This window comes from Chiloscyllium plagiosum, unplaced genomic scaffold, assembly GCF_037043375.1.
Source record: "Chiloscyllium plagiosum isolate Xiang-an unplaced genomic scaffold, Cpla_swu_hap1 HiC_scaffold_18, whole genome shotgun sequence".
Classification (NCBI taxonomy): domain Eukaryota; kingdom Metazoa; phylum Chordata; class Chondrichthyes; order Orectolobiformes; family Hemiscylliidae; genus Chiloscyllium; species Chiloscyllium plagiosum.
The window spans coordinates 28,644,595-28,663,591 of NW_028270156.1; the positions used below are offsets into that span (position 1 = coordinate 28,644,595).

Sequence of the window (18,997 nt, forward strand, 5' to 3'; positions counted from 1 at the left end):
GCACTTCACAGCCAATGAAGTTCTTTTGAAATTCAGTCGCTATGTTAATGTGAGGAATGTGCCAGCCAATTTATGTTCAGCACTGCGACAATGACCAGATTATTTTTTTAATGATGTCGATTCTTGTGAAGTCCATGTGTTATTACACTAGAAGCTAACTTGTGTCCGTGATTGGAAGATTCATATAGGCCAGAGCACCAGAAATAATTCCCCTGCTCTTCAAAATGCAATACAATAAAGCACAGGAACAGGTCCGTCGGCCCACCATACCTGCACCCATTCTTAATTCTTACTTAGACCCGCTACTTATTGCCCATACACATTTCTGTCCATGCTGGAAATGTGAAATGAGAACTAAACTCTTCATATTTAAGAACATATGTGGATGAATACTTCAAAGATCATAACATTCAAGGGTAAGGGACAAGCACAGGAAATTGGTGCACTTTTAACGGTAGTCATGTCAGTACAGACTGAACGGGCCAAAAGGCCTTTTCTGCACTTTATGAATCAATGAATCTACTCAGCTTGAAATGTTAACTCTGTTCCATTAACGGCTTTGAAGAAGTGGTGAGGTAGTCTTGCTGTACCCTGAACAATGTTTATCACTCAATTAATATCAGTAAAATAAATCACAATGCTGTTTGTAGGCACTTTCTGTAAAGGCTCTTGTGGCATGGTGGTAATGTCCATAGCCCTGAGCTAGGAGGCGCAGACTCAAGTCACACCCATTCCAGCGATAGATTCCTGACAGTGTGGAAACAAGCCATTTGGCCCAACAATTCCACACCGACCCTCCAAAGAGTATCCCACCCAGATCCATTCCCCTAGTACTCTACCTTTACCCATAATGCCCCAAACCTACACATCCCTAAACACTATGGGCAATTTTGCATGGCCAGTTCACCTAACCTGCGCATCTTTGGACTGTTGGAGGAAACCGGAACATCCGGAGGAAACCCATGCAGACACGGGGAGGTTATGTAGCCTCTACACAGACAGTTGCCCAAAGCTGGAATCAAACCTGGATCCCTAGCACTGTGGGGCAGCAGTGCTAACCATTGAGCCACTATGCCGCCCCCAGTAAGTTCTAATAAGGGAAGGATTTTGCACAATGAATGGCACGTTCCTAGAGAGTAATGAGGAACAAAGGGTCCTTGGTGTACAAGACCATAGATTGCTGAAGCTGTCACAGGTAGACAGAGGGGTGAATGCGGCTTCCAGAATGCTTGCCTTCATTAGCTGAGGCGAAGAATATCTGATGAAGAGACAGCGCTCCGAATGTTTTTGATTTCAAATAAACCTGTTGGACAATAGCATGGTGTCATCTGACTTCTGACCTTATCATCCCCAATCCAATACTGGCACCTCTACATTGTAGAATATCAAAACAAGAAAGTCTTGTTACAACTTTATAAAATATTGATTAAACCACAGGTGGAATACTCTGTGCAGCTTTGGTCACCACACGCTCAAAGCTTGTGAATGCACTGGAGAGGGTACAGAGATTTACAGGATGTTGCCTGAAAGTAAAAATCTCAGTTATAAGGAAATATTAAATAGGCTGGGTCTGTTTTCCGACTTCAGTTGAATTTCTAGTTGATGGTAACCCCCAAGACATTGATAGTAGGGCTTCAGTGATGGTAGTATCATTGAATGTTGTGGGGCGGTGTTTACATTGCTTCTTGTTGGAAATGGTCATTGCCTGGCATTCGTATAGTAGCATCTCTGAACAGGTTGTTTTGAAAATATGTGGAAGCTTTGCAGATTTAGCTGCCACATTTTCTGAATTATGGGAATACGTTTCAAAAGTACCTACTTGGCTAGAATCATTCAGGGAATTCTGAGTCCGTGAAAAGTGAAAAATGGTATATAAGTGACATTCTTTCTGTCTTCTCTGGATCATTACTGCTACAAGTTGTTGGGCTGTTAATTCGGGCAGCATTTAACTTCCAGAGCAGTGGCACCAGCCTGTGTAAATATTACAACCCCAAAACTATTTGATTTAGTTATTAGTGTGAATGTTGAAAGTACTGTTTCTCTCTGCCAAAAATCTCTGTCGTTTGAAACCAGTCTACTCTCCCATTTCTCTGGAAAAATAAGCAGAAATGGTCATACTGGCAGCAGTTGAATAACACATCTGACTACTAAATCCTTCTGATCACAGACTTTGGAGCATTCTTTGTGTTAAACCAGATGTTGGATTTTTGGCTTGGAGCCAGTCTAGTTTTTTTAAAAATGTGCACAAAAACACTTTCCTCACCTCTATGTATCTGGATTACTCCTAATGCTGCGAAGGAGTGAGGGCAGGAATAGGAGGATAGAGCAGATGAATGTATAGCTGAGGAGCTGGTGTATGGGAGAAGAATTCACATTTTTGGATCATTGGAGTCTCTTCTGGGGTAGACATGACCCGTACAAGAAGGACGGATTGCATCTGAATTGGAAGGAGACTAATATATTGGCAGGGAGATTTGCTAGAGCTGCTCAGGAGGATTTAAACTAGTAAGGTTGAGGGGTTGGGGACCCGGGGAGATAGTGAGGAAAGAGATCGATCTGAGACGGGTACATTTGGGAAAAGGAGCGAGTCAAACAGTCAGGGCAGGCAGGGACAAAGCAGAGAACAAGGTAGTACTGATAAAGTTAACTGCATTCATTGCAATGCAAGAGGCCTAACAGGGAAGGCAGATGAACTCAGGGCATGGTTAGGAACACGGGACTGGGATAACATAGCAATTACAGAAACATGGCTCAGGATGGACAGGACTGGCAGCTTAATGTTCCAGGATTCAAATGCGACAGAAAAGATAGAAAGGGAGGCAAGAGAGAAGGGGGTGTGGTGGTGTTGTTGATAAGGGATAGCATTATAGCTGTACTTAGGGAGGATATTCCGGGAAATACATCCAGGGAAGTTATTTGGGTTGAACTGAGAAACAAGAAAGGGATAATCACCTTATTGAGATTATATTATAGACCCCCTAATAGTCAGAGGAAAATTGAGCAACAAATTTGTAAGGAGATCTTAGCTATGTGTAGGAATAATAGGGTGGTTATAGTAGGGGATGTTAACTTTCCAAACAGACTGGGACTGCCATAGTGTTGAGGGTTTAAGTGGAGAGGAATTTGTTTAGTGTGTACAAGAAAATTCTCTGTTTCAAATGTGGATATACCTACTAGAGAAGATGCAAAACTTGACCTACTCTTGGGAAATAAGGCAGGTGACTGAGGTGTCAGTGGGGGAGCACTTTGGGGCCAGCGACCAGAATTCTATTAGTTTTAAAATAGTAATGGAAAAGGATAGACCAGATCTCAAAGTTGAAGGTTTAAATTGGAGGAAGGCTAATTTTGACGGTGATAGGCAAGAACTTTCAAAAGCTGCTTGGGGCCAGATGTTCGCAGGTAAATGGACGGCAGAAAATGGGAAGCCTTCAAAATGAGATAACGAGACCCCAGAGACTGTACATTCCTGTTAGGATGAAAGGAAAGGCTGGTAGGTATAGGGAATGCTAGATGACGAAAGAAATTGAGGGTTTGGTTAAGAAAAAGAAGGAAGCATATGTCAGGATAGATCAAGTGAATCCTGAGAAGAGTACAAAGGCAGTAGGAGTATACATAAGAGAGAAATCAGGAGGGCAAAAAGGGGACATGAAATAGCTTTGGCAAATAGAGTTAAGGAGAATCCAAAGGGTTTTTACAAATACATTAAGGACAAAAGAGTAACTAGGGAGAGAATAGGACCCCTCAAAAGATCAGCAAGGTGGCCTTTGTGTGGAACCGCAGGAGATGGGGGAGATACTAAGTGAGTATTTTGCATCAGTATTTACTGTGGAAAAGGACATGGAAGGTATAGAATGTGGGGAAATAGATGGTGACATCTTGAAAAATGTCCATATTACAGAGGAGGAAGTGCTGGATGTCTTGAAATGCATAAAAGTTGATAAATCACCAGGACCTGATCAAGTGTACCCTAGAACGCTGTGGGAAGTTAGGGAAGTGATTGCTGGGCCCCTTGCTGAGATATTTGTATCATCGATAGTCATAGGTGAGGTGCCGGAAGACTGGGGGTTGGCTAACGTGGAGCATCTTTTTAAGAAAGGTGGTAAGGACAAGCCAGGGAACTATAGACCAGTGAGCCTCACCTCAGTGGTAGGCAAGTTGTTGGAGGGAATCGTGAGGGACAGGATGTACATGTATTTGGAAAGGCAAGGACTGATTAGGGATAGTCAACATGGCTTTAATCGTGGGAAATCATGTCTCACAAACTTGGTTGAGTTTTTTGAAGAAATAACAAAGAGGATTGATGAGGTCAGAGCGGTAGATGTGATCTATGTGGACTTCAGTAAGGCAGTCGACAAGGTTCCCCATGGGAGACTGGTAGCAAGTTTAGATGTCATGGAATACAGGGAGAACAAGCCATTTAAATACAGAACTGGCTCAAAGGTAGAAGACAGAGGGTGGTGGTGGAGGGTTGTTTTTCAGACTGGAGGCCTGTGACCAGTGGAGTGCCACAAGGATCGGTGCTGGGTCCATTACTTTTCTTCCTTTACATAAATGATTTACATGTGAGCATAAGAGGTATAGTTAGTAAGTTTGCAGATGACACCAAAATAGGAAGTGTAGTGGACAGTGAAGAGGATTACCTCAGATTACAATGGGATCTTGATGGGCCAATGGGCTGAGAAGTGGCAGTTGGAGTTTAATTTAGATAAATGCAAGGTGCTGCATTTTGGAAAGCAAATCGTAGCAGGACTTATATACTTCATGGTAAGGTCCTAGGGAGTGTTGCTGAACAAAGAGACCTTGGAGTGCAGGTTCATAGCTCCTTGAAAGTGGAGCCGCAGGTAGATAAGATAGTGAAGAAGGTGTTTGGTATGCTTTCCTTCATTGGTCAGTGTATTGAGTACTGGAGTTGGCGGGTCATGTTGTGGCTGTACAGCACATTGGTTAGGCCACTTTTGGAATATTGTGTACAATTTTGGTCTCCTTCTTATCGGAAGGATATTGTAAAACTTGAAAGGGTTCAGAAAAGATTTACAAGGATGTTGACAGGGTTGGAGGATTTGAGCCATAGGGAGAGGTTGAATAGGCTAGGGCTATTTTCCCTGGAGCATCGGAGGCTGTGGGGTGACCTTATAGAGGTTTATAAAATCATGAGGGGCATGGATAGGTTAAATAGACATTGTCTTTTCCCTGGGGTGGGGGAATCCAGAACTAGAGGGCATAGCTTTAGGGTGAGAGGGGAAAGATGTAAAGGAGACCTCAGGGGCAACTTTTCACACAGAAGGTGGTAAGTGTATGGACTGGGCTGCCAGAGGAAGTTGTGGAGGCTAGTACGATTGAACATTTAAACGCATCGGATGGGTATATGAATAGGAAGGGTTTGGAGGGATATGGGCCGGGTGTTGGCAGATGGGACTAGATTGGGTTAGGATATCTGGTCGGCATGGACAAGTTGGACTAAAGGGTCTGTTTCCATGCTGTACATCTCTATGACTCTATATCACACATCTCTACACAGACAAACATCCACATAATTTGCATAAAGATAAACACATGCAAAGCCCCCATATGCAAAAACCTGCATGATACCACTGCACGCATTCACTCACTTAAACTCTCATTCATTGCAAATACACTGCCCCCCTCAACAAGCCCCCAGTCTGCAAAGCACAGCCAGCCAACCAATATACCTACCTATCCATGTACCTCATATGTACCTACATATTCACACAAACTCACTGGTCTCACATGCAGAATGTTTCTAACAAATAGCATAAAGCGTACACGTAACAAGCCCCCACGAGACACACAATGGCCTCACCCACACTGATCCCACACTTGTACACTCAACAAACACAACCATCCTCCACACAAGAACCACCACCACAGGCACTCATGCTCACCTGCAAGCCGACATATATACCCACACATGGACACCTCACACTCATATGACAAACTCTACCCACCTCATACATCCTCACATCAGAGACACACACACATATTTACAGCGCAAACACATACACACCTACATACAGTACCCCCTACTCATATTCCTACCCCCATGTGGTACATGTGCATGTAATCACCACAAATACAAACACACAACGTACTCACACTAGAATGTGCCATCCCTATGTGCATACGTGCTCTTACACATTCATCTCACGTTCACACGCACACTCATACAAGCAGTTCTTGCAAGTTCTGGGCTATTCTGAGTAAAATATCCCACACATTCAGAGTGCAGCATGCCAAGTCCTGTTGTTATGTTCTCAGCTGATGTTCTTACCGGACATGTCAGATTCCAGACTGAAATCTGGCTCGTTAGATCATGTTTGTTTTGGTTTTAACTGTAAGGTTCTTTTCCCGAGGTTTCACACACGAGATGCAATTTGCACACATCAACTTCTGCAAACGGTTAAAGTTTATTAAAGCTTGTACAAGCTAGGTGACCCCCTTTGACTCTCTTCGCAGGCATGTGAACTCGAGTCAAAAGAGGCCGAACAAAGAAAACTATCCCCTTTATACAGGTCAGTTGATAATGCCTACAGGTACTCTGGCCACTCCCCCCCATGACCACATATTATCTAAGATACAGTGGTAGGATGAGGTCATCCTTGGAGATAATGTAAATGTAAATGCCCTAATCCTGGGGAATCGTTATGCTGACAATTTCCTGATTTAGTGCTTCCCCAAGACAGTTGTAGGTGTGATATGTCCTAGCTGCAGGGGGTGGCTATGAAAGCATTTCTGAATGGTAAGGACTGAATGAGAGCTTAATTTGATAATAGCAGGAGAGTAGCAGTAAATGGGTGGACAAATAAAGTGTGAGTCATCCACATTCCTGCATCAATGTCGTCCCCACACACTTCCAGAACGTTCAGTTTCTGCAGGAAGACAGTGCAGTTTAACTCTTTAATATTACATTAATGTGCAGGGAGATAGTCCAATTTAATCTTTTAACTTTACATAGCAAGGTGGTCTCTCATAAAACATAAGTTTGCAGTGTTGCATTTCTGATTTTAACAATTAAACTAAAGTTTATTAAGAAAAAGCTAAAATGGAATTGACTGAACTTTATATAACATACCTTTAAAGAGTTTGAAACACACAGTAGAAATATAATTCCACTAATCCCAAAATATTCCTAACAGATCCTAAAACCACTCTTGACAAATATACTTCTTGTACAGTATTCACACCAGAGAAAAATCTCTTCTTCTAACACCTCTATAAGCTTAATTGTAACTTCAACTTTAAGTCTCATAGCCTTTTCCCAGAGCGTTCAAACATCTCATTTGATAAATGCGATGACCATCAAGTTAGCATCTTTCTCCTGTATTGTATCAAGCTTTTTGGGTATTGTTGGAGTTAGTGAGAACTATTGCATTGTACTTTTGACTTGTGATTTGAAGATATAGAACAAACTTAGGGGAGTCAGGAGTTGAATTCCCAGCCTTTCACCTGCTCTTGCAGCCACAGTATTTATGTGGCTGGTTCAGTTCTGGTTCTGGTCATTTGTCCCCTCTTCCCCCTTCCAAAGGATTTTGGAGAGTATAGCGATGCTAATGTCATTGAATGTCAAGGGGAGAAGGTTACATTCTTTCTTGTTGGAAGTGATCACTGTTTGGTATTTAAATTGCAAATGATATTACTTAATAAGATAAATACTGGCGGTAGTAAATTAGCATGGAGGAGCGTTGGCTAACTAATAGAAGACAGAGAGAGAAGGGTTCCATTTTCAGGATGGCAACCTGTAACAACTAGTGGTGTGCCACCCAGATCGGTGCTGGGGCCACAGTTATTTATGATCCATATTGATGGCTTGGATGTGAATGTCCTATAGCCAATTCTGTGGATAACACATAAGTGGGAAGTTGGGTGGTGAGAATGACACAAAGAGTCTGCAGAGACTTGTAGACAGTTTAAGTGAGTGAGGAGAAACTTGGTGGATGGAATATAATGTAGGAAAATGTGAGGTTATGCCCTTTGGCAGGAAGAATAGAGGAGCTAAATATTACTTAACTGGAAAAAGACTGCAGAAAGCTGTGGAACAGTAGAATTTGGAAGTCCTCATCCATGAATGACAAAAAGTTAGCATCCAGTCCAGCATGTAAAAGGGACAAATGGAATATCGGCCTTTATTTCAAAGGGACTGGAGAATAAAAGTAGGGTAGGGAGGCTTTGCTGAAACTATACAAGGCATTAATCAGACATCAGGTAGAACACTAACAACAGTTTTGGTCCCCTTATCTGAGGAAAGCTATACTGTTATTGAGGCAGTCCAGAGAAAGTTCACTCGTTGTAGAGAGACTGTTGTATGAGAAGAGATTGAGTAAATTAAGCCTGTACTCATTGGAATATTGGAGAATAAGAGGCGGCCTTATAAAACAGGAGATTCTTATGGGACTTGATGGGGTAGATGCAGAAAGGTTATTTCCTCTTGTGGGAGAGTCTAGGACCAGAGGCATAATCACAAAATAAGAATTTGCACATTTAAGACAGAGATGAGGAGGAATTTCTTCCATAGGAGGATAATGAATCTCTGGAAATCTTTACTGCAGAACACTGTTGAGACTGCATCATTAAGTATGTTCAAGGTTGAATCATTAAGGGAATCTAAGATTGTGTGGAAAAGATACAAAAGTGGTGTTGAGGATTATCAAATCAGCCTTGATCTCATTGCATGATGGAGCAGACTTGATGGGCTGAATGGCCTACTTCTGCTGCTATAACTGATGGTTATTACCTGAGGAATTCCTGCTCCTGTGTTCTAATTTGGAATGTATTAGCCATTAGGTCAAGGATTCAGATTCAATAGTAGCCTTTAAAAGGGAATGAATAAATATTTCAAGAAAATTAAATTCTCGGGATGCAAAAAAGGTGTCGGACTGACTATGTTATGCTTCAAAAGAGCCAGTACGAAGTCGCTGGACCAAATGCCATCCGTCTGCACTATTCTTTGATCTGCGTCACTTGGTTCATCCTTAAAAACTAAGCATTTGATCACAAGATATGTGATATCTGTCTGAACACAGAGCTTCACCATTGTTATAATGTGCTTGAATCACATTCCCCTATCATCCACTAACTTCACGCTTTCTCATGGCAGTGACAGCTCTCATTACCTCACACCAGCAGGAAATATTTTTAAAAGGGTCTCATCTAACACTCTCCACCTTCATTTAGGATGGTGTAAGAAAAACCTTAACAAAGAGGGATAGTATCTTTTAAAGTCCAGTTCAGATAGGGAACTTCATTCTTTGCTCATTTACACTGTTTAGGTGCTGTGCTCTGTACAACATGTTCAGAAAAGAGAGCTTCTTAATGCCTGGTGCTTAATCTGTGATGCACTTCTTTCTATATTTTCATAAAACTGAATTTGATGCAGAAATTAATTTGCAGCATCTTATGACATTAACTATCAAATAAGACTCAAAAATCTAGGAACGCTTCATAAGCCACTTAGAGTCAAGACATAGAACACTACTTCAGAGCTAAACCCTAAAAGTGGGATAAAAGGCCATTGAATTTAAGTCAAGTAAAAAGCAAATTTAGGACATATGTCTAAAAGATGTCCTCCAGTGTTCAATTTACTGAATTTGTTTATAAAGTTATATTCTCAAATGGTAGGAGGGTGTGGTGCTGGAAAAGCACATCCGGTCAGGCAGCATCCGAGGAGCAGGAGAGTCAGAATTTAGAGCATGAGTTCTTCATCATTTATGATGAAGAGTCATGCTCAAAATGTTGACTCTTCTGCTGTGCAGATGCTGCCTGACCGGCTGTGCTTTTCCAGCACCACACTTTTTGACTCTGATCTGCCACATCTGCAGTTCTTACTTCCTCCTATTCTCACATGGTGTCCATTTAGCCCTTTGCACCTAATTAAAAGTGCTGTCTAATTAGTTGCACTCTCCTTGCCCTTTTACTATAGCCCTACTCCATCTCCCTTTGGAAAGTTACTTTTGAGTTTGCCTCCACCACTGCTTCAGGAAGTCATTTCCAAGAGTTTCCTTTCACCTTAGCATAACTGCTCAGGTAGGCAGGTTCAGTTGAGGCATTCGAGAGGCATTGGATGTTATTTGGATAGAATTAGTGTGCAGAGGTATGAAGAAAAGCTGGAGAGGACTTGGTTAGTATTCTTATTTGAAGAGTTGGTGAATATATGATGGGCTAAATGGTTTCCACTGCACAACAATTCTGTGATCTCTTAGCCTCAGTTTCCCTTAGTCTGTCCTCAAAACCAGTATTTTTAATTCATGGCATAATTTCAATGAATATTTTCTATTCCCTGAACATGTTTTTTTTAATTATTCTAAAATCGTGTTGTCAGTGTGAGCCGTACTGTTCTAACACTGGGTTAATCAACAAATTGTGCAGGCAGTATTTAATTGTGTGAGCTACTGTCTTTATAGCCTTGAAGATGTTTGTGCTCCTGTTTATGCTTCAGCAGTTCCCTATTTTGGTGTCTGATGTCCAATTAAATAAAATGAATTTGTGGCATTGTTTCCAATCTTTAACTGAACTTGCTGTCATACAGTCACATTATATATAATACATTATGCACATAAAGGGCCTATGTTCTGTTGCAAATGTAATTGAAACATGTCAGATTTGTCTTACATTTTGTCCAAATGTCCAGATTTTGCATGAAAGGCCTTGAGGTTTTGGACGTCCTGGTAGTTGGTTGCATTTGAAGTTGTGCAACCTGAATCATAGGACAATAAAGGCTTACATCATTTATTCATGTACTTTTTTTGCATGTTTAGAAATCTTGTAAAGCCCTAAACATCCAAAGAAGATATTTTGGAAACGCAGCTCAAGTTACAATACCCAATGTAGTTGCCAACTTCTGCACACAGGAAGATTTCACAAACAACAATGGAATAAATGACTGGCTAATCTGTGCTTGGGAATGTTGGTCTCATAAGATGATAGAAGGATGGGAAAGTCAACAGTTTTTGTCTGGTTCATCTCAAAAATGTATTACATCTCAAACAGGGCATTTATAATATATTTCTGTGTTTGGTGGTGGGAGAAAATGGTGGAGTTCTTCTGGTCTTAAGAACAGAAGCAGAGAAGCAAAGCCTTGATTCACCATCACATCTGAAGGATAGACATGGGAGTGGATTAGAACGAAGAGATGAGATTGGAACCAAAGAACTTAGTGATGAAGAAACTGGACATTAGTGCCCAAGAAACTGAATGCGTTTGGAGCAGAAGTTTGAAAACTGGAAGAAGTGAATCAAAACCATTTGAGCTTTTGGACAATTGAACCCTCTATCAATTTCCATTTTTAAAAATACTGTCTCTGACAACAGGATCAAGAACTAGAGGACACCAATTTAAAAGATTGGCAAAGAAGCAGTCTCTACATGAGGAAACGTTTTTAATGTAGGGAGTAGTTACAGTCTGGAATGCATTGCTTGAGGGTGTAGCGATGACATATTCAACACTTGAAGAACAAAATTTGGCAGGGCTTTGCAGCAATGGCAGTGTGTGGGAATTACTGAATTTGACTTTTAGAAGTCATGTACAGACAGGGCAGGCTGAATGGCCTTCTGTGCCATAGCCATATTATGATTGCTGACAAAGGCACCAATTCCTCAATGATGAGTGGGGTGCCATCTTAGATTACATGCTCAGCCATTGAATTAGGGCCTGAATCCATAAATGTAGTGAGTCAAAAACAAGAAAACAATTAACTGGAGCCAAATTCATATTTTGACAAAACTGATGGATTGAAGAAGTTTTGTTTTAACGTGAAAGTGCTTCACTTCTGGGGATTCTTGTTCAGCTTTATAAACCAAGCTTTTATAGTCTTGAGAGGACTAAAAAATGTGGGAAAAGTCCATGCACTTATTGTTTAGAAAAATCGCAGTTAAACAAATGTTTATGAAAAATGCTATATATGCATAGTATTCTGTGTGCTGAAACATTTGGCATGTTCTTTTTAAGGATTATTGAAAAACTTCCAAATACAATGCAGTCATTGCAAAGCCTGAGCCAACTCACTATTCTGCCACATTGGCTGACTGAGGAACAATCAAAATGAGCTGGATTTGCAGGGGCCTCCTCAGTGGTTTTCACTAGCCATGGAGTGTTCCCTCAGCCTTGTGTCCATGAATACTTTTCATCCTAAGCCTTGCAACTAAAGCATAAGTCACTATATTTGGAGGAAGCAACTTGCTGGATCTTTCTGCCATTGTTATTCCAACAAGGACATTTTTGCAAAAACAAAGCAAAAAAGTTTACAAAGTGTTTAAATTGGGTAGAAGAACAAACTTTTTTTAGAATCCCGAAAGTATGGAATCAGGCCATTTAGTCCAACAAGTCTACACCGACCCTCTGAAGAATATCCCACTCAAGCCCATTTCCCATTACTCTACATTTACCCCTGACTAATCCACTAACCTACACATTCCTGAACATTACGGGCAATTTAGCACAGCCAATTCACCTAACCTGCACATCTTTGGATTGTGGGAGGAAACCGGAGCACCCAGAGGAAACCGACACAGACACGGGGAGAATGTGCAACCTCCACACAGACAGTCGCCAAAAGCTGTAATCAATGGGTCCCTGGTGCTGTGAGACAGCAGTGCTAACCACTGAGCCACTATCTAGAGACAAAATAAATACAGATTGCATTGGGAGGCTAATAAGGCCATGTGGAAAGCAAGAAAAGCACTGGGTTCATACCTAGAGGACTGAATTGAAAAAAAAAACAGACCCAGGGAGAGATCATTTCTGTGACTGCTTGCCCCTCTTCTGCTATACATTCATGGCTGGGTGTCTTTGGAGAGGGAACACGTGTCCACCAATGCTCTCGATGCCGTTAGGGAGAGATGAACACTGCAGGGGATACAGTACTTTATCTTTCCATCCAACTGCATTTTGATTTGGTCCCCTTCCCCTCTCCCTACCTTCCCTCCCACATCTGTGAAGACGTTTGCATTCCCATCAATAGACTTTGCATGAAAATATCTAATTCGTTACACTAGTGATTTCCAGCAATAGTTAGGGGTTAAAAACAAAAAGGAAAATGTCTTGGTGATGAGGTCGAAGTACATTTGTGTGTGATCGCACTTCCAGATATTTTAAAAAAAGCAGACCCAGTGAGGTGGGCACTGCAGTGGGTAGAACGCTTTAGATTAGATTCCCTACAGTGTGGAAACAGGCCCTTCTGCCCAGCAAGTCCACACCAACCCTTCGAAGAGTAACCCACCCAGACTCATTTCCCTCTGACTAATGCATCTAGCACTATGGGTAATTTAGCATGGCCAATTCACCTAACCTGCACATCTTTGGATTGTGAGAGGAAACCGGAGCACCCGCAGAAAACCCACGCAGACACGGGGAGAATGTGCAAACTCCACACAGTCAGTCACCCAAGGCCGGAATCGAACCCAGGACCCTGGTGCTGTGAGGTATCAGTGCTAACCACTGAACCACAGTGCCACCCATTTTTACTTCTCCTTCCAAGCCCATTTTGATTCCCGCTCTCTCTACCTCTCCATCACCTTTAATGGTTTGTCTGTTCTGCGTTTTGCATGTAAATATTCACTTGGCCACACAGGTATTTACTGGTGGTGGATAGTAGTTAAAAACAAACAAAAAGTTACAGTGGTTTGCTGATGGGAAATAAACTTGTTAGGTTGTGTTTGAATGCACCTTCAGGTATAGAATGCCAGGAGGTGCAGGTTCAATTTTCATTTGCTCCAGAACTGTGTCAACATCTCTCATTAGAAATATCCATCAAGCAGACCCAGGAGTCCTTGTGGTGCCATGGTAGTATCCTTACTTCTGTGCCAGAAAGCCCATGTTCAAGTCGCATGTCCAGAAATTGACCATTTACCTGAATATCTTAATTGGGGCCACTTTGGGAGCAGTGATACAATTTAGCTATATCAGTTCACATCCTCAGGCTGATTTATTTGCTCAGCCCGAGATTACAACATTTAGATTAGATTACATTACAGTGTGGAAACAGGCCCTTCGGCCCAACAAGTCCACACCGACCCGCCGAAGCGAAATCCACCCATACCCCTATATTTACCCCTTACCTAACACTACGGGCAATTTAGCATGGCCAATTCACCTGACCCTGCACATCTTTTGGACTGTGGGAGGAAACCGGAGCACCCGGAGGAAACCCACGCAGACACGGGGAGAACGTGCAAACTCCACACAGTCAGTTGCCTGAGGCGGGAATTGAACCCGGGTCTCAGGCGCTGTGAGGCAGCAGTGCTAACCACTGTGCCACCGTGCCGCCCACTTGGCGGTGAACTCCTCTATTAATTAATTTAAACACCCAGAAAAGCTCGCCTCATCTCATAATCTGTTAAAATATGAGCGACAAAGAACTCCTAAATTCCCAAAGAAAATAATATCAATGTATTCTTCAACTCTAAAGTGAACATTAAACAACAACTATTCCCAACTCTCAGCTCCCTTTTCTCTTAACTGCTTATCATCTGCCTCCTGGGTCGTCGTCTTTCTTTTTACTGTGAAGGTGTTTCATATGAAAATGTACCTTTGATAGAGAGTGTTTCAATCTTTTGGCTCTCTCTCTCTCTCTCTCTCGATGGCAGTTACTCCCTCAATGGCAGTTACTCTCTGACTTGCAAACTGCCTGTTTTTTTTATACTCCCAACATCAGATCATTTCATGAGTTCGATGTTGGCAAAAACAACAAATTCAAACTCGATTGGGATTTAGGATCCTGAGGTATAATTTAAACTGATTGGTTAAATTCAAATTGTTGTTAGAACAGCAACCAACTCAGGTATCTATTTCACAGCCAAATGTTACATATTTTCAATTTTCCAGTGTACTCTGGGACTGCTAGCTAGTCATATGACAGTTGCTTGTAAGCTCTCAGTGCAAAATAGCATTCACTCTCTTCTTCATAATACCTATCTTCAGGTGACTTTACTCTTCACCCTATATAGTACGTGTTTTGCCTGTTACTTGTCTTCAGCAGGCTGCATGACTACAAGTGCAGAATGGACATTCTTGTTCCTTACTGTATCGTAGTGAAACTTTCTGTCCAGTTCTGGAACCTTGCTGCTCTGACTCCAGTCTCCTTCCTAGTAACAGACGGGAGTTGCGAGTGTTACTACTGGAGACTTGGGTCTGCTGTCTGGGTGTTTCCAAAGATGGTACCATCTCTGTTTGCATGAAAGAGCCAGTTCTATGGCTTTTGTGAAGTCAAGATCTGGTTCCATCTTTGGGTTACATTATTATTAATTTCATTATCTAAGCAATCTCCTAACATTTCCCAAAGTGCTGATCCATACTCACAGTTTTCCAATTTCCAACTCACAGCCTCGTCATGAATTTAGTGACTGATTCAATAGGAGGTCTATTTACCATATCAAACTGTAACGCTGCAATATAACAGATGGTTTGGGGGTCATAACTATCATATCTATTGTTTCGTCAAAGGAGTTTTGACTTTAGGATTGCCAGGCGGGTGAAACACTTTATACTGCTGAAAGTTGGGTATGTGGTCAGGAGGTATGAGTTCCCTTGGTAACAAGCAGTGACCTGTCCAGCTTAACTTATCCCTTTTTTAAAGCAGACACAGGGCTAGGTCTGCAGAACCCTGGACTAGCTTATGTACGACACCAGGAGTGGCTCTGTTTTAGTGTTCAATAATAAATAATATTCCTTTCCAGTTGGGCTTTCTGAGTTATTACAATCTGTTTACCCTTTTTTGAAGTGCTTTAAAAGATTTTCATCGTCGAAGCTGAGAGCAGTCCTGGTGCCCCCCACATACACAGGAGTTGCTGTCACTAATGCTGTGCTTCTCGAAGGTGTGCTGCTGCGCCCCATACACGACCTCAATCAATGGAAATCAATGGGATTGTTGAGTACTTGTATTCCTGTGCAGTCAGTCTTGCGAAAGCAATTGTTGGAAAAGTTGTGGTTTGTTGAATGAGACATTGTTTGGGTTTTAAACGTGTGCTAACTTCAAAGTTACTACTGAACATATCCCTGCCTAAGAAAGCAAACTTTACCTTGGTTGAATACCAGATTTTTCCATAACATTAAATAAAATCCCACTTATTTTTAAAACAACTGAATGTAAAGGTTGTTTGTCTTCTGTCTAAAGAGAATCACAAACATTTATTTTGTTATCTGAAAATCTAAATTAATTCTGAAGGATATTAAATGCTTTTAACTTCTCAGTTTGCTATGTGTGATGCTTTGAATATATAAATATTTCTATGTTTACCTGCTTTCTGGCATCAAAATTGTGTCACACCAAGAGATGCCTTGACATTATGTAAGTTTTAAAATTATGTCAGGGAAGAGAATGAAATCAGAGATTTCCAGATCTTTGTGGGATATATTTCCAGATCTTTCTTAGAGGTTAGTGATCCGCTGGCTGTAGCATGTTACCAGTTTTAAATCAGGAAAACATACACAGAAGGTTTAATGGAATGATAAGCGATCATAACAAGGAATGAGACGGTTATAACAATCAGGAAAACTTAAACAGGTTGTTCTTACTGTTTATTCTAGAATAGGAAAACCGAGGGTAAAATTAAAACAGAAAGCTGAAACAATCGACTTGAAACTTCAATACTGTTACTCTCTCCAAAGATGTTCTTTTTACAGCATTTTTTAAAAGAAATTTCTGTTTTTAACTAAGTTTTCCAGCATTCTCAGTATTTTGCTTTTGGAAATTACCTAATGGAGGTCTTCAAGATTATGCAAAGTCAACCATGTGGATTAAAATCTAAAATAATTAATCCGATCAGAATTCAGGAAAAACGTCTTTACCCAGAGAGTGTTGAGAATGTGGGATTTATTGCCACAAGTACTGTCGTGGTAAATAACACAGATTTAATGAAGATGATGCTGGATAAACACATGAGGGAGAAAAGGAAAAATATTCTGATAGAATTAGGTAAACAGTGAGGAGGGTTGTGAGGAGCACAAATGGATCAGTCTGTTCCTGTGCTGTGACATACTACTAAGAAAAAGATATGCAAGTTGTGCTTTGTATGTTGGAAAGAACTTCAGAACTGACCCATGGATCCTGACGGACTTCTAAATTTATGATTTCTATGTATAAACATCATGACTCTGCACATAACTCGAGTGTTAAGCGGGATGACACAATCTCCTTGGCACAACGACTGAATGTCAACTTGGTTAACTCAGTGTATTCAAATTAGTCCAGTCAAATGTTGGTAATGAAAGTCCACTCACTTGGTTTGACGGCAGTGTTGCCAAAGTTGGAGACCTTACCTCATTTCCCGATCCTCTGAAGTAAGGCTGCTTTGTAATCCTGCCTGTGCAGAACACCGTTCCTTCGTTCCTGTCCTCAGCTCAAATTTAAATGCAAAAGCTGTTCATTGGCCTGTACCCTTCATCAAGTGTTTTCAGGCACAACATTCCAAGCTGCTGCTTAGTGTTTCAGCAAATAAATGCCAAAGTAACATGCAGTTTGAAGGAAAGGTTGCAGAGTTTATAAACACACTCTTTATAGAAATGTGCTGATGACCTCCATTAGGTGAGATGTTCAATAAATATTGAGAGGCCCTATATAGGATGATCACTGATTACAACCCATTCAGTTTCAATCACAAGCAGCATTGCTCCTGCTATCAGTCCATGGTCTTAACCATAAATAAACCAAAGAAATCTGATCTGAATTTTGGTTGATAGTACACCAGCACAACCAGTATCATTGCGTTATCATTGTACTGGGGAAGATTTCAATTCAGTCACTGTGAAATGTTGTGCTTATGAGTAATATGCATTTCCGAGCACTGTTACTTTTCTTTTCATAGTAATCATACTTTAAACAAGTTGGTGAAAAGTCACAGTTGGTTAGGACCTTACTTTCTAGCCTGCAAACCCATATAGACTCCAGTTAGGCACATTCCAACTAATTACCAGGGGTATCGCATCCTTAAACCTTCATTCTCATGTCTGCATTAGCCACACTGCTAAATTTCCTACAAGTAACAATGTATAAAGTATGGAAAAGTAGTTTAAACACATTTAAAAAGAAAACTATTTTTTTAAGAAGTCCCTGACCAGCAAATAGAGTTTAAAGCCCTGTCCTTACTTTTAACTTCCAGTATTTCAATCTCAGGGAATTTCTAATTGGATGCTTGCAAACCAGGGGCAGAGAAACTCAGGAGAGTACAGAGGGTTGCAATAAAATGATGAACAGATTGCATTCGGGAACAAGAAGATTCTGTGGAATAGATCAAAAATGCGTTCTGCGGTTGTGATCAAAAATCCATTTCCACAGTTGGGAAGCCATGATTAAACAGGTCTTTTGAAACTTAGGGCCTTTTGACAGGTGGGTCAATAATAGTGAGTGAGGCTACAGAAACATGGGGAGCACAAGAAATCAAGCAGCACTTGAAAATAATAAGCATTTCACTGATTACTGCTTGTTTGGAGACACCAGATCACACCCCTTTGAAGGGCAGTCTTGATGCCTTTGAACTCACTGATGGAATTACGTAGGCTTAAGGGCAGAAAGCCCTGTGAAATAAATAATTCTTTCACATTACATGAGAAATGTTACATTTGGTTAAGATGCTGATGTAGCATCGGTTTGTATACTTTTTAATTTGTTCATGGAATTAGGGCATTGCTGACTAGACCATCTTTTACTGTCCATGGGGCATTAAGAGTTAACCACATTACTGTGGGTGTGGAATCACTTGTAGGACAGACTAGGTAAAGATGGCAGATTTACTTCCCTGGAGGATATAAGTGAACCAGACATTTTTTCACAACATTAGCAGTGGTTACATAGTACATATTTCGGATTTTCATTGAGTTCAAATTTCACCATCTGACATGAATTTGAACCAGTGATCCCAGAACATTAATCTTGAAGTCTGGATTACTCATCCAGTGACATTACCACTACACCGGCACCTCCCTAGTTTTGCCCCAATTTGAGTTGGTGGTATCCTGAACAGAGTGGTTTAACTTTGAGGTGCTGTTATGTGTT

General features: G+C 41.1%; 1 protein-coding gene across 5 annotated transcripts in view; it reads left to right on the forward strand.

Annotated features, from left to right (window-relative positions):
• The window catches only part of LOC122557708 (homeodomain-interacting protein kinase 3-like), a 261,054-nt gene that overhangs the window by 202,932 nt on the left and 39,125 nt on the right, over positions 1 to 18,997 (forward strand). The gene's annotated exons all lie outside the window — the stretch shown is intronic.